The sequence below is a fragment of the Lissotriton helveticus genome, chromosome 5_1 (genome assembly GCF_964261635.1).
Source record: "Lissotriton helveticus chromosome 5_1, aLisHel1.1, whole genome shotgun sequence".
Lineage (NCBI taxonomy): Eukaryota > Metazoa > Chordata > Amphibia > Caudata > Salamandridae > Lissotriton > Lissotriton helveticus.
In genome coordinates this window covers 1806463745-1806475833 of record NC_136065.1, presented here as the reverse complement: position 1 = coordinate 1806475833, position 12089 = coordinate 1806463745, and positions in this window count along the sequence as shown.

Below are 12089 nucleotides of genomic sequence, written 5' to 3'. Positions count from 1 at the left end.
ATTGCAGTGCCATAATACAAATTACCCTGGCACACAATGTATCGTGGAGTTAGATCATTGCCCCTGTTTATGAAGCAGTGACTGGCACAAACATCGATTCCAGAATTTCATGTGACATGAATATTGTGTCAAAAATATATTCTCTATAAAAATATTGTGCTAATCTTTTTATGGACTGCTGGAATGAACAAGTGGCCCTAAAAACCACCAATGAAAACTATAATAAACACATAGTGATGGATTAGATGTGTAGAAGATTTGTTGTAAATTTGGGATGGCAACCAGTGCCAACCACAAACCAGCAGAAGAATTTATCTCTTACCTAAGAAAGAATCATTTCAACCTAGCCCTCACACATATGATAGATGATTCAGAAATAGACCCAGAATAAAATTTCAAAAACATATTGAAAACCCAAGCCACTAGGAGTCATGCTTGTTCACAGTGATCTAAATCTGGAGTACGTGAGGCTTGGATTACAGTGATTAAGGGGTTTGTGAAGTGTAAAAGATGTAATGGACCGTTTTTAACAAAATGCTTGCGACTGGAGGTTTTCCAGCGTGTTGGAAACAGGCATCAATCTTGCCCCTACTTAAAAAATCTAACCTGGATATCAGGGACCCTAATAACTATCGCCCAATAGCAAGGCTCCCTTTACCTGCTAAATTAATAGATAAGGTACTGAATACCCAACTAAGTTCCTTCCTGGCTGCCACTCAAGCTCTGGACCCCTCTCAACATGGTTTTAGACCTCACCATAGCACGGAATCCGCCCTCATTAAAACAACTGAGGAGATTAGAGCGGTGACCGATGCGGGAGGAAGGGCTGCCCTGGTGTTGCTGGACCTCTCCGCGGCCTTCGACACGGTTCACCATGACATCTTACTTGACCGGTTGAAGGCCTGCGGAGTTCCAGGAAAGGCTATTGACATACTTAAAGCCTTCCTGTACGGTAGAGTCCAGAGGGTGGCCTTAGGAGACTATGAGTCAAAACCTTTCATCTTGCCCTGCGGAGTTCCTCAAGGCTCGTCTTTGAGTCCTACGTTATTTAACGTTTACGTTAGCTCATTGGCGCCAGTAATTCGGGCACATGGTTTTGATCTTACATCATATGCTGACGACACCCAGATTGTGGTGTCGGTATTACCAGGGAGGGAAGATGATGTTGCTAGGAATTTCCAGGAGTGTATGCTGGCGGTTGGAAATTGGATGGCAGTTAATTGCCTTAAATTAAATTCGGCAAAAACCGAAGTCATAGTCTTTGGCTCTAACACTAATTTCTGGAGCCCAGGATGGTGGCCGGACCAGATGGGCAAGGTTCCCACCCCAGTAGTTAAGGTGAAAAACCTGGGGGTGTTGATCGATGATCAACTTACCTTTCGTCCCCAGGTTAATGCACTATCTGCTTCGGTGGCCTTCCTGCTCAAATCCATCCGCAAGATCCTGCCATTCATCCCTGGCAGCGATAGGAAAACGGTTGTTACAACGTTGGTTATGGCAAAGTTGGATTACTGTAATAGCCTATTACTGGGTGCCCAACAGGGGGTACTCAATAAGTTACAAGTACTTCAAAATGCGGCGGCTAGGCTGATTCTGGGGATCCCTAAATTTGTCCCCGTGTCTCAGGAGCTAGTCAAGCTGCATTGGCTTCCAATGCGAAAGAGAATTGTCTTTAAAGCTTTATGCATAGTATTCAAGTCCTTACAGGGCAATGGGCCTTTATTCCTGCGGCGGTACTTTTATTGGTACCGGCCGACTAGAAATCTTAGATCAGCTGACCTGGGGTTGATCGCGGTGCCTCGAATTAAGAGAGCGCGCTGGGGGGGCAGAAGCTTTGTGCTGGGCGCAGCCAAAGCCTGGAATGCCTTGCCTCACACCCTCAGAAAACTGACTGACATTATGGCATTTAGAAGAGCTTTAAAGACATGGCTGTTTACCATCTGATTCCCTAACCTGTCTCTATATCAGAAGCAATACTTAGCGCCAGGACACCTACGGGTAACAGAGCACTGTACAAATGTCAAAAAATAAATAAATAAATAAATAAATAAATAATGTATGTAAAACCAGCAAGAACATCCTAAAGTACAGCACCATACTGGGGAAAGCAAGGAGGATAATGAAGTCTTACATACACATCAAATCATTGTGTTTATGTCTTATCATGTCCTTGTCCATTACGTTACATGGAAAGCGCCATCTTCCCTGTCAAAAAACGGGTGCTTGAACATTTGAAAGCCATTAGTCATAAAGATCATCCTAGCATGTGGTATGACGTTTTGCTGAAAAGCATTGATACAATTGTAAGCTATTGTAATTTTTTGGCATTGACAGGGTGGCCCACTGCAGAAGAGGTGGTGACAGGAAAACAGCTTAAATAATTGGAATCCAGATATATCATTCAACTGGGAACCAAATACCCTGGCGGCTTCATTGTGGAAGATTAACTATCAATACACATTTGGTAATAACCAGTGGTTTTCTTACCCATTTACAACATGCTTTTAAGGGGTACAAGTTGTGGCACTGTATCTGTAACATCGTTAATTTTTGATTTGCTGAAATTAAACTAAATAATCTTGATTTATACACTTTGAGATAATACATTATCTGGCTAATCTACCAGGGCCTTATTGAAGGATCAAATAACATGAACGTTTCATGAAAACATACTAGATGTTACTTTGATCATGCTAATATCAGTTGCATGCCAGCTACACAAAAAAGACTGATAGTGACTAGGTACAACTGGGTACCTCTTTTCTGCACTATTGTTGTATATGATACATTCTTTTTCTATGCACAACATGTCCGAAGCGTATTTAAGAAGCACCTACGATAGATATTAAGCAACATTTCTATGTTCATCTCCCCTTTCGTTACTGGTGTACAATTTGCTACAATATATTTTGCTGGACTACTTTATGTATTGTATTATTGGAATTTGATTGATTGGCTCTGTTATGACTACATGGGGTAACGCACATAATTGCATTATACTGTCTTGGGAGCCAACTGGGGTATCTGATAGTAATTTCCATATATAAGCATCTGATTATATGGACTATATACATAGACACACTGATGTTGTTCCAATTGTAGGGACATAGACATTTGCCTGAAGTATAACATACCTTACTACGACTGAGGACAACTCTGTACCTCTTTTATATCATTATTATGTGTTGTATTTTGGTTCACAATGTTGACCATATTGTGAATATATCCATGCCAACCAGGGTATACTTTGTTACACCCTCTTTGCAAATATTGCATTATATGTTTTTTCCTGTTTTCCCTGCACTATATTATTTTGTTTACACCTAGTGTAGGTGAAAAGATGTGACACACGCCGCTAAAACATTGACTGATAAGTGAACAGGAGATTTAATAATTTCTCAATATTTGTATCATTATAATACTCTTTGGAGCATGGTTTTCATAATTGTTTCAAGAAGTGGTTTATGTACATTGTAAGTGCAACATTGTTTGGAAAACTAAGTATGGTATTGACATGCGTTCATGTCTCTTTTCTATGAGTGGATTAGTACATTATTTATATCTTTATACTAGTGCCTTTACCCATTGGTTGAGAAAGGTGCTCTTGCACTGCAACACATATGCATAAACTGCACAGAACTTGCACCCTGGAATGCGAGCGTCCTTCTTTCCTTGAGGAAGAAAGTTGCAAATGCTCGATGGGGCGGCACCTGTCAGCCCTGAACTGATGAACTGGTGGTAGAGTGGCAGTCGCACAAAGAGTGAGCGTATATACATGCATATTCTCCACACACTGGTTAAAACCTTGCATATTACATCACTTATACCATGTGAAAATATATCATTCATAACAACACTTATGACATGCCAAATGACATAATTTGTCGCAACACAGTGCATGGTAGAGTAGCGATGATAGTTATAGGAGTGTAGCAAGAAAGGTGACAATATAGTGTACAGAGGTGCATGACAGATAGTAAATTGAAGATGGGGTATAAATGGTAATTTAAAGTTATATCTATAACTTTTGAATTTCTAATGTTTGTGCAGTTTAAGTTGGGTTTCCATAGATAGAATAAAGTTTTCCTAAGTATTACTTATCCCTAACCTTTGCTTTTTTATTGAATTTGAAAGTTTTTTTTATTTTTTATAAAAATGTGTTTCAATATGTACTGTTGAGTGTCATTAATTTGAGGCTTGTTAAGTGGAGCATAGTGGAGGACAGTGTTGTAGAGTCTAGTGTTGTTGAGTGTAATGTAGTAGAGTGGAGTACCATACTGTAGAGTAAAGTGTTATACAGTGCAGTAATGTGGTGTGTCATATAATGAAGTGAAGTATACTAGAGTGGAGTTGCATGTTGTACAGTGGGAGTGGTATGTCACACAGTACGGTTGACGGTGGTACAGTGAGTGTCGTGGAGTAGAGTGTCATAGAAGGGAGTAGAGTGTAATACAGTGTAGTGCCAGAGTAGAGTATAGTGCGGCACAGTGTCGTACAGCTCAGTGTTGCTGAGTGGAGTGTCGTACAGTAGAATGGCGGAGAATCTAGTACAGTGGGAGTTTTGTACAATGCAGTGTCGTAGAGTGGCGTGTTGTTCAGTGGACTGTGGTAGTGTATCGCACAGTGGTGGAGAGTGACATAGAAGGGAGTGCTGTGTCAAATAGTGGAGTGTCATGTAGTAGAGAGAAGTACAGCAGTGTGTTCTAGAGTGTCATACAGTGTAGTAGAGTGGCGTAGAGGTATGGGCATAGAATGGTGTAGAGTGTCATGTTATGTCATGTTATGTTATGTTATGTTATGTTAATTTATTTTTCTAATGCGCATAGCTACCCAACAAGGGTTTCCCAGCGCAGGCCCTGAAAGAAACTCTGAAAACCAAGATTAGAATTATTGATTAAATAGCCAAGTTTTTAATTGCTTGCGAAAATTGGGGTACAAATTCTCTTTCCGCATCACGTCAGGTAGAGTTCCACAGGGTTGGGCCAAGATAGGAGAAGGCGCGACTCCCATTCTCACCAATTTAATCCTGGGAATTTCGAATTTCTCTTCCGTGGAGGAACGTAACAGGCGGGCAGGAAGATAGGGACGTACCAGATCTTGCAAGTATTTGGGTGCAGAGCCATTCTTGATTCTAAAAATATATGGCACGGGCTTTGAATTTTGTACGATTTTCCACCCTGAGCCAATGCAATTCTCTCAGGGCATTAGACAAGCTCGACATTCTAGGAAGTCTGCACAGCAATCTGGCTGCAGAATTCTGCACCACCTGAAGCTTGCGCAGCACATCCCTGTTTGCACCCAAAAAGAGGACGTTTCCATAGTCCAGGCGAGACGCTACAAGTGCCTGGACTACGGTCCTTTGGGTAGCAACAGGGAGCATCCAAATGATTTTCCTTTACCATTTGAGGATGGTTATACAGGTGGCTGCAGGTTGTCTGCCTGTTGTTTCATTGACAATTTATTGTCGATAATGAAGCCAAGATTACGGACCTGAGAGGAGGGCATAGATAAAGGCCCCATTTCAACGGGCCAATGTTGAGGGCCCCAATGGTCTGTATTTTTACCAAAAATGAGAACCTCCGTCTTTTCCCCATTGAGCTTGAGCAGGTTAAATTGCATCCGCGATGCAATATTACGCAAGGCCAATTGCAGGGTAGAAGGACCCTATCTCTTGTCAGCCGATAAGGAAAAGATGATCTGAGTGTCATTGGCCTACGAGAAAAGCGGCAACCCTGCTTCTTCAGCGATCACTGCCAAAGGTTGCACATAGATGTTGAAAAAAAGCGGGCTCAAAATGGAGCCCTATGGCACCCCATACAGGGAAGAGTAAGACTTTGAGGCGGCCCTTGTTGGCTTGGTAGTTTGGTCTGCCCTGTTCCCATGATGCACTGGGCCAGGGTCAGACTAATTTGCATGTAGCCAGGTTCTGAACTGGGATGGTGCAGTGAGCTAAAAAACGGTGATGGATCAAGCCCTGATCTTTTGACTGGGTATGAGTGTTCTGCTTAATTCAGATACTCTGTCCATCACCACCCCCTTTTGAATCGTTTTGGCCACCACAAGTGTGGAAGGGTATGCTCAGATGTGAGTCCCTTGCTCACTGCACCATCAGGATTCAAGCAAGCCGGGCCGAAGACGGCTGTAATGCCAGAAACCGGTCCCCGGAAGCTTGTTTCCTTTCCAGTAAAGAATTGGCTTGGTAGTTTGGTCTGCCCTGTTCCCATGATGCACTGGGCCAGGGTCAGACTAATTTGCATGTAGCCAGGTTCTGAACTGGGATGGTGCAGCGAGCTAAAAAACGGTGATGGATCAAGCCCTGATCTTTTGACTGGGTAGGAGTGTTCTGCTTAATTCAGATACTCTGTCCATCACCACCCCCTTTTGAATCACAGTGGGTACAGGAGCAGGACTAGGCAGAGCCGGGAACGCCACACTGGTTCCCCCTAATGTCAGGTAAATTTGTTCTACTTTATTTATGAAGAAGTTAGCGAGAGTGTTACATTGCAGTTTATCAAGAACAGGCGGGCTAGGTTGAGTACCTGAGCCAGCTAACTTCTTAACCATAGAAAATAGAGTGCGAGGACAATTCTTTGCCCTCAAAACAGTGAAAGAGACATAATCGGCTTGTGCTATTTTACATAAAGCATGATTTTTTTCAGCGTAGCTTTATACATACTTTTGGATTCGGAGGAGTAATTCCTTCTCCAATTTCTTTCCATGGCTTTACACTTACTTTTTTCAGATTTCAACTGCTCTGTAAACCAGGGGGCAGGAGGACGGTGATTATAAAAAAAATTCACAGAAGGTGGGAGACATGCATTAGATGCAGTGGCAATCCAATTATAAATACTGTCCAAAGAAGAACGTGATATAGAATTAAGACAAGGGACATTGCTTAACAATAATTGGTTAAATTTTTCTATGTCCAGTTTTCCCCAGTTTCTGGACCGGACCGATATACTAGGTGACAATGGGGCCAATTTTGGTGGGGTTATGTATTGAAACTTAACCGCAAAGTGATCGGACCAACATAAAGGCAGTGCTGGAGACAATTGATATTGGACAAATTAGAAAAAATAGGGTCCAATAAATGACCAGCTATGTGTGCAGGGCCTTTATTACAGAGAGGTAGATTTAACGAAGAAAAATCAGCAATCAGTGCCTTACTTGCAGAACATTCATTACTTTCAAAATGAAGCTTTAAATCGCCTAAAACTGTAAAATTAGCCAATTTGAGTAGCCAAGGGGCTATCAAATCTGGAAGTAGGGACACCCAAGAACCAGCCGGTCCTGGGGGACAGTAAATCAGTGCCCCGGATAAAGTAAACTGGGGGAAAGGGTACGTTTAAAAAGGGCAGCCTCACAGTCTGCCAGAGAAAAATCCTCCAATTTACATGAATAGCTTCTTTTATAAATAATCGCAATCCCTCCACCTTTCCTAAAGATTCTATCTCTCCTCATTATAGTATAATTGTCAGGGAGGGCAGTCACCACATCCGGGCCTGAGCTGTCATTCAACCAGGTTTCAGTCAAAAAAATAGCATCAGGTACTTCGCTGTTCAGAAAATTGAAGATGTCCTCCTTGTGTTTAGGGAAAGAGCAATAATTAATACTCCAAAAATTATAAATTTTGTTGTTACTTGGGTAATTTTCCAAAAGTTCCTGATCACTAGAACCATCAATACTAGGACTATTGCCTATGTTTGAACTATGACTATTAAAACAGTAGTTACAACCACTACATAAGGAGTTAGCCTCTAAAGGACATAGTAAGATACAATCAATGTTCACCACATACCTCGCAAACTAAGCAGCTGGTCTGAGGAGCACTGTATAATGGGAATAAGAGAGGAGACTTTTTGGGCATAAGTCTTGGCCCCTGCTCCCTGGCGGTCTCGGACGGTCGCAGACAGTCTTGCCTTTGTCTCGCCTTCGTCGCGACATTGGCGAGACCGCTGCGCGTAGCCGCTGCGCCTCAAGACCATGGCTCTTAAATGCCGGCAATGATCGGTTGGCGTGCAACGATCTCCGTCAGCGCGTGGCAATTGAAAAATGGCCGTCAGGGACGAAGCGTGTCCCAAAAAAGATGTATTATGAACAAATGTTCACCCCCCAAGCGTAATGAAGCGCAAGGTAGCAGAGGTCACCCCCAAAAAATTAAAATGTAACATTTTATAAAGTTTTCCCAACACTGTTTAAGAGTTAAAAAATTTACGTAAATACAAATTTTAGCAGCAAAAGTCATACAGTGGCATACAATGTAGTAGAGTGTTGAACAGCAGAATATAGGGCTATAGAGTGGAGTAAACTCTTGGAGTGTGTCATACAGTGTAGTAGAGTCTTGTAGAGTATAGTTGTATAGAATACAGTAGGGTGTTGGAGTTGCATCGAGTGGATTGTTGTACAGTAGCGTGGAGTGAGGAAAGTTTCATACAGTGAAGTAGAGTAAATTAGAGTGGAGTGGCGTAAAATATTTTGGAGTAAAGTATAAAAGAGTTTATTGGCATGTCATAAAGTAGAGTGGTTAGGCGTAGAGTGAAGTGATGTAGCGGATAGTTGTGTAAACGGGAGTGTTATATTGTATTGTGTTGGAAATTCTTTTAAAGTGCATTAGATTATTGATCAATGGCATGTAAGGCATAGAGTGGAATACGAAGTTGGACAATTGAGTGTATGGGGATAGAATGGAGTAGTGTCGTAGAGTCAGTAGCATACAGGGGACTAGAGTAGAGTGGAGTGGTATACAGTGGAGTAGTGTAGAGTGGAGTAGTGTAGAGTGGAGTAGTGTAGAGTGGAGTGTCGTTCAGTGGAGTGTTGTAGACTGGAGCAGCATACAGTGGGGTCTAACAGAGTGGAATAGCATACAATGGAGTGACGTAGAGTGGAGTGGTGTCCAATGTAATAGGAAAGAATGGAATGTTGTGCAGTTGAGTGGCATACACTGGAGTGGCGTAGAGTGGGGTACCATACAATGGAGTGGCACACAGTGGAATAGCGTAGAGTGGCGTACAATGGGGTGGTGCAGAGTAGCGTAGAGTGGCGCAGTGTAGAGTGGAGTGATGTAGAATGGAATGGTGTAGACAGGAGTGGCCTTCAGTGGAGTGGGGAATAGTGGAATAGCATACAGGGAGGGGGTGAGAGTTGAGTGAAGTGCCATGAAATAGATTTGAATGGAGTGCAATAGAGTGAAGAGGCGTACATTGGAGTGGCGTAGAGTGGAGTAGTGAACAGTGAAGTGACATACAATGGAATAGCATACAGTGGAGTGTCATAGAGAGGAGGGGCATACAATGGAATAGTGTAGAATGGAGTACAGTGGAGTGGTGTAGAGTTGAACAGTGTAAAGTGGAGTAGCGTACGTTGGAGTTGGGTAGACTGGAGTGGCGTACAGTGGAGTGGGGAAGAGTGGAATAGCATACATTGGATTGGCGTAGAGTGAAGTGGCATCCAATGGAATAGCATAGAATGCACTGGAGTGTGGTAGAGTGGACTGGCGTACAGTGGAGCACCATTCAGTGGAATAGCGTAGAGTGGTGTGTCGTAGAGTGGAGTGGCATACTGGTGAAAATAGTACAGTGGAATGGCATAAAATGGAGTGGCATAGACTGGAGTAGCATATAGTGGAGTGGGTTACAGTGGAGTAGCGTAGGCTGGAGTGCCAACCCATGAAATAGCGACGAACAGAGTGGATTAGTGTAGACTGGAGTGGCGTACAGTGGAGTGGTATACAGTGGAATAGCATACAGCATATTGACGTATAGTGGAGTGGCGTACAGTGGAACAGCAAATACTTGAGTAACGTACAATGGAATGGCATACATTGCAGTGGCAAAGACTGCACTCGTGTACAGTGGAGTGGGGTTGAGTTGAATACCATATAGTGGAGTGGAGTAGACTGCAGTTGCGTAGAGTGGAATAGCATAGAGTAGAGTAGGAAAGAGTGGAGTGGTGTACAGTGGAATAGTTTAGAGTGGAGTGGTGGATAGTGGAGTGGTCTAGAGTGGAGTTGTATAGAGTGGAGTGCCAGACGAATGTAGGTGAAATTTGTTAGAAATGTAGATCACAGTGTGCAGAGTAACACAAAACAGCACATTGCACTAACTTGCATTTCTCCATATTTACCAAGCAACACATGGCCATGCATGAGGCCTTGCTATCTAAATCTGACTTGTGTGACACAAGGGTAACACACTGCAATAATACAGCTAGGCTTTAGTTATATGTTGTGCCATGGTATATCGCGGTAACGTTGTGGTATACTGTGGTACATGGCAATGACAAGACAGTATATGATTGGCTAAAGGCTGTTTTAACAAAATTAAAAGGCATCCATATATATTGTTGTAATTACACTTTGGCTGTGTTCTGGGTTAGGACCTTAGATATAGATTAGTAGTAGGCTTTATTGTTGTTTCCTACCTTTTAACACTAGTACCTAGCAAGTACCATATTTTTGTAATCAAATGTACCCTTTTTTAAATTGTTTTTGAGGTGCACTGAATTTTTGTACGTATTTCTGCAGTACTCAGTCCATTTTTTTACAGATTGAAATATGTAAAATATATAAATACACCATAGTCCACTATATTTGTGAAATGTAATGTATTGCAGTGTTTTTTCACCTTATTACTTTTTTTAGTACTGCTGTACTTTCTAGGTAGTTCCACTGTACTCCCTAAATATTTTTCTTAATATATAGTGAAGTGATAATAGGTAGGGAAAACTTTAAAAGACTTAATACTTACTTATTTCTAAGACCCTAACCCATAACACAGGCAAAATGTGATTAGAACAACATAGCTCCCTTTAACTTTTGTAAAGGCAGTCATTAGCCAATCACACAATGGCTTGTCATTTCCATGTACTGCATTGTTTTAGTGAAATTTTGCAAAATACCACAGCCACAGTTATCACTATGTTTTTATGCCTTATAACTTAAAAATACTTACCAGTTGTACCAAAAAGGATCATCTACACAACATAATCTATTATCCTACCAAATGTAATTCACTTTCATTCAGCTGTTGTAGTACTACGCATCAGTATAAACAACAAGGGAACCCGTGTAGGTAGTTGAGGACCTCGGGTAGTTACTGGAATTTCGAAACAACAAAGGTCCTAAACTTATATCAATGAGATTGAAGGCGATAACCATAGACTTCAATAAGAACTATGTCTTTTTGTTCCAATGTCCAGCCGGACAAAGGAATATTTATTTTACGAAATAAAGGGAAAATTCAAAGATACGTAAGGCACAAAACAATTCATAAACCGGGCACAAGCCTGTACCAAGTAAGAAAGGGAAAAGGACAATACACAAGAAAAATAACAGGCAAACAGAGTTGAGCGAAAGGTGGCTTACAATGTAGTGCAATCTTGTGTAAGCACAAGCCAACAGTGAACGCAATACATAGTATACAAATGGAAGTTGCAGTACTGTTGCAAAAGTCGACATTTCGATCCCTATCTCCAATAATAAAATGGGATCATCTTCAGGACTACATAAAATGCTTTTGCCTGAAATTGTTTATGGAAGGCCTGTTGAACAGGCAGTGGAGAGCCGTCGGCGTCTTTATCTGGGGCCTCGAGGTTGGTGCTATACACCTGATATGATATAAGGGAGAACCTGAGGAGGCTTGGGTGAAAGGTGGCACGGTGTCAGAGACGCGTTCCTGACCCAGTGTGGATGACCTATCAAGACTGGCGACGTAGCCAGACAGCGGGATTGTAATGGGAAGCTGCTGGGTGTTGCAGTCCGTGTTCTGCAAAGCCTGTCAGCACTGGCGGTAAGCCAGGCAGTGGGAGTTCAATAGTGTAGGTCTGGAGAGCTGGCGGCGAAATTGGCACTCAGCAATTTCGCTGCACTGGATGGGACTCTGTGCAGCCCGCCCTCTGAATCCCATTGAGGATCAACCGGATATGGACTGCAATACTCAGCAGCCGCCTATCCCGCCGCCAGCTCTCCAGACCCACACTATTGAACTCCCACTGCCTGGCTTACCGCCAGTGCTGACAGGCTTTGCAGAACACGGACTGCAACACCCAGCAGCTTCCCATTAAAATCCCGCTGCCTGGCTACGTCGCCAGTC